At 35.6% G+C, this 5,254-nt stretch overlaps 1 pseudogene; it reads left to right on the top strand.

Moving 5' to 3' along the window:
- The window catches only part of LOC140334588 (hemoglobin subunit beta-2-like), a 20,726-nt pseudogene extending 20,654 nt beyond the window's left edge, over nucleotides 1-72 (top strand).
- Nucleotides 73-5,254: the final 5,182 nt, after the last annotated feature.

The raw sequence follows: 5,254 nt of genomic DNA, 5'->3' as shown, positions 1-5,254 counted from the left end.
CCTCAAGTCCAGGCTGCCTGGGAGAAATTCAGCAGCACCTTGGTGGCTGCTCTGAGCCATGGATATTTCTAAATCCACAATTTAAAAAATGTAGAGACTTAACATCATTTCTGACATCAGCTACAATTGTGAATATTCATTTTCAATAAAGCTTTTACTTTATAAATCAAATGTTTTTTCTTTATAAAGTATTTTTTCTTTCCTTAATGATTTTACTAATACACAATATAATTATGTCTGTGGAATTCATGGGTTTCAATTATCATAAATAGAATTAAATATGTTAAAATTCAGCTGAGGTTACTCAAAGTTTATCATTTAAACAACACATCCTAAAACTAAAATAAATCATTAGCTGAAATTGTTTTACTCACAGTATTAGGTAAAATCACCTTCTAAACTAGCAAGTATTTGTTAAAGAGATTTGGCCATAGAAAACAAGTTAAATAAAATATTGATGATAATATATTTAGTATAATGTTTTAAAGATTGCAATATTATGCATTAGTAAGTATATAATATACCTAAACTGTATAAACATATTTGATGCTAAAAATAAATGTAAAATAAATCACATTAGACAAAAGTCATACAAATGTAAAATCTTAAAATCATTTCATAGAGTCATTGATTATATGGACCTGTAAAGTGATATGAATCCTTTATCAAATGTCCAGATTTGCTGAGCTGGTGTAGGACAACATGAAAAATTACCCAGTCCTCATATCAATGAGTGTACTCGCCAACCCTTAATAAAGATGAGTACTCACCAGAGTGTGTGGTTTAAAGATTACATTTTTGTGGAAATGTAGCGTATTCCAAAGGGTATACACAATGGCCCTGATTTAATAATGCGCTCCGGGCAGGGATACACTTTCGTCAGTGAAGCTGGGTGATCCAGCAAACCTGGAATGGATTTATTCAAAGCCATCTGCTATTTGCTAGCAAATGTTTTAAAACCTGGAACAGATCTATTCCAGGTTTGCTGGATCACCCAGCTTTACTGATGAGTAAGTGTATCCTCTCCAGCCTTGGAGAGCTTTAATAAATCAGGCCCAATATGATATCTATTAGAAAGTAATAAATATGAAAAGAAATAAATCTCATACAGTCATTAAATATAAGGCCTCATAAGATGACATAAACCTCTTATTAAATGTCCACATTTGTAGAGCTGCTAATAACCAATCCTCATATCAATGGGTGCACTTACCATCACCAAATAAACATGTGCACACACTGGACTGTTTATACTGTATGAATGGTAAACTTTTATGAATTCTCCAATTCAATAATAGCCTGGGAGCAGGAAACTGACAATCACAGCTCTACCTGACAGGTATCCACTTGACAGAAAGCCTTTTACAGATGATGAATTCCTCAAACAAAGCCAAAAAAGCAATAATGATGCAAAATATTTTTGAAACCAAGCAATACAAAAAAGAAAACTAAGCAGAAACTTTAAAGAATACAAGAACAAGAAACATACGCGACTTTAGCAAAAAATTGTCATATACCTCTTATTTCCTTCATTAAGAAACAACAGTTAAAAAATATACATGCCTCTTCCCTATATCATGTTTCAGAAAGAGTTATTCAACATTGTTAGCATACATGGGCTAGATACATTGCACACATGACATATGATGAGATCATCTGACGCGTTACGCAGACTATGTCTGCTTCCTCAGGGATGTAATTGGTACAGCTAGTAGGTGTATCAGCACAAAAGATTCACCGGTATGCTTACTCTCCTGGTATGAAGGGAGGCAAAAGGCAAAATTAAAATCACAACACACAGAGATGGCGGTATCCCATATATGTTCTCAACGATATTCAGTATTTCTCCAGATATTATTGGTAACACTCCCTCCATTATGAAGTGATAATAAATAATTATCTCCAAAAACTAGATTCAGTCATATGATTCCATCCATAAACAGATTTGCTCTTAAATTGTATAAAGAACCGCCATCCTCTGTGACACCAAATGTGACACCAAATAAGCAGAAACTTCAAAAATCATATGGTAATACTTCACCAAGCTCCATTCTACGTGTTTCACTTGAAAAAGCATCTTCAGGGATAACGTGTCACAGATGTATTTTCTTTATATAGCAGCAGAGTTTATCCTACATGTTCAGAAGTATTCCAGAAACAAACACCATCAAAATCAGAAGCACAACTATCTATACACAATAGTACACTTATTGAAAAAAGTTAACAAAGTAAACTGCAAAAATCAATTTGAAATTGTTAGTAATATTTCACACTAGAGCAAAAGGAAGTTTCAGCAAGAAAATTTGCACTGACATTCTGCAGCAACTTGAGGTGGAGCTGAACCGTTTTCAAAAAGACAAAAACAGGATTAAAATGACAGGCAATGCACTGGAAAACTCCAAGAATCAAAAAAGCACATCAAAGTACAAATTCAAAGCCATGCTCATTGTGTTTTTAGACATGAGTTATGGCGGAATGGGTTTCAGAAGGCAGAACAGGGAATTAACATTATTATAAGGAAATCATGACAAAGCTGAAAGATGGCCAGAAATGTGGGAAAATGGTTTTATTCTTCCTTTGGACTATGCTCCTTCTCACAGAGCACTTTCTGTGAAACAGTTTTTAAACAACAAACACATTACTACACTGGAACACCCTTCATATTCACTAGATTTGGCACCTTGGGACTTTTTTCTAAATTGAAATCGTAGCTTAAAGGAAAACTCTTATGAGTCTATAGATGCAGTAAAGGAAAAAATTATCAGATATCCTAAAACAGCTGACAGAACCTGATCTGCCCCACTCCTTCACCCACTGGAAAACAAGAATACATCGGTGCTTAATGCAAATGGAGAGTATATTGAAGGGGACAAGCATTAGAATTGTCATATACAGTTAGGTCCATAAATATTTGTTTTAATTTTAGTTCTGTACATTAACACAATTAATTATAAATGAAACAACTCAAATGCAGTTGAACTGCAGAATTTCAGCTTTAATTCAGTGGGTTGAACAAAAAGATTGCATAAAAATGTGAGGAACTAAAGACTTTTTTTACACAATCACTTCATTTCAGGGGCTCAAAAGTAATTGGACAATTGACTCAAAGGCCCTGATTCATCAACGAAACACGCGTACGCTCGGCTCGCGTACTTACGAGCCGGACAGTGAAGTCTATTACCGCGAGTCGGGCCCGAGTTCTTGTGAACTCGCCTGCCGGTTTCCCGCAAAGATCGCGAATATGCCAATTAAGGAGATTTATTTTCCGCTGCACAATTCAGGAGCTTTTAACCTCAATGATGGTGATAGCAATTGATTAGCGCACACCTGCACCCTGTTCTGTGTTCTCCAGTCCATTTTACAGGTCAGTTTGAATCTTTAATGCTTGATATTTTTTTTTTGTAAGTGTTACTTTTTTATGTTTACATTCTACTCAATCACAAACTTGCTTCATTTATAGTTACATTTGTTGCACTTTTTGTTACTTTTTCTTTTGGTTGCAACACTGCAAACTAATTTCTATCAAGCTGGATATATACTAAGTGGCACTTTCAAATATGTCATCACACAATAGTGTGAGTGTAAAATAATATTTAAACAAACATTTGTGACCTGAATAAAATTTCATTCTAGTTTGACTTTAGAGAAATCAAATATTTTAGTAAAGGATTATAGCCAATACATGTATTAGGAACATTTAGTGATTTCACTTGTATGTGTATGTCAAAATACATTTAAATGTATACAAATACATATGCATTTTTAATTAGTACTATTTTAACCTGGACTGGTTTGTGTGTGTGTGTGTGTGTGTGTAGGTTTGCTTGGATGTTATGCATTGATGTGATTTTTTGTGATCCTCATGATTGTTAGTTTCATCTGTTGCTGCAATGTTTTTGTGCCTGCTTTGTAATGCCAGTTTCTGTAGTTTATCAATTCTTCAGCAATGTGTTGTCATTTTTTCGGGCTAAGGGTAATATGTGTGCCATTTGAAAGAATGCTTTTTTAGGGGAACAGTGACTTTTAATGCAAGCTCGCCAGTGTAAAACTGCTGGGGATGCGCGGCTCCGGCAGCGAGCTCATTCCGTTGTTGAATTGCGCGACGGCTTCTGATTTTGGTTCGTGAATACGAATGCACGAGCGAACTTCCGATTTTGCTTGATGAATCAGGGCCAATGTGCTGACGATTTATCTGTGAATTGAAACTGTATGTGCATAACGTCACCACCAAAGGTATTCAAATATTACAGCTTCAAAGGCCAATACCCCAATACCCTGTATGTAGAGCTCTACAAATAACAAAGTATCTGTATATTAAAGGCACTGAGGGGGCTCCTTGTATAAACCGGGGTCAATTCTCACAATAACAGTGGCACTCCGCTAATTACTTTTGTATATGTGCTTTATTGGACTGATATCTGGGGACTATGTATGCCATTTAAATACAGGGAACTCCTTATTATGTTCAAGAAACTAGTTTAAGATAATTTGAGCTTTTGTGACATGGTGTCTTCTTGCTGGAAGTGGGCATCAAAAGATGACTACACGGCCATCATAAAGGGATGAACGTTAGAATTAGAAAGGCCTAACGTTAGAATTCAGTTCAGTTTGGACAACTTACCCCTCAACTCCTGTTGTATTTCCATGGCACAAAAAAAGTGAGCTATAGTTAAACACATTGAAGGACTCATTGGCAAAATTTTTTTTGTAGGCCTGTATACATTTGGGAAGACATGGGCAGGACAGGAAGATGTATCAATTTTAGGTGAACATCAAACTTGCTAAAAAAGTCTAATATATAGCCATTAGACAGAAGAAGGGCAAGCAGTACAAAGACCCAAGGGAGCATGCTGATAAGAGAAGAGAGATGAGCTCCTATGTGTGCTGCTTCTGCTTTCACTGTCCAGTCACTGGCTTGGGGTGCATACAAAACCTATTTCTGCATTACAGTGGAGAAAAATCAGATCTCCCCCCTCTTCAAAACAGGACTGCTCTAGAGGAAAAGCAGCTCATAGATAGATGGGTAAAAATATAAATTATGTGTCAGGAGAAAGAGCTCTCATATATGGTCTGTATTCTATTGGTATGTTCAGTATATAGCTGCGCCTCCAAGGGCTTGCAACCTAAAGTACTGCTGTTGGGGTGAGGCTGTTATTGTGATGTTGTTATTTGTTAAATAGGTAATTTTTGTTTAAAATTTAATGTTATTATGGTTATTTATTTAGTTATTATAGTAAAGCATCCATTTCGGTCA

Source organism: Pyxicephalus adspersus, chromosome 7 (genome assembly GCF_032062135.1).
Source record: "Pyxicephalus adspersus chromosome 7, UCB_Pads_2.0, whole genome shotgun sequence".
NCBI lineage: Eukaryota > Metazoa > Chordata > Amphibia > Anura > Pyxicephalidae > Pyxicephalus > Pyxicephalus adspersus.
This window is presented reverse-complemented; position numbering and strand designations above follow the sequence as displayed.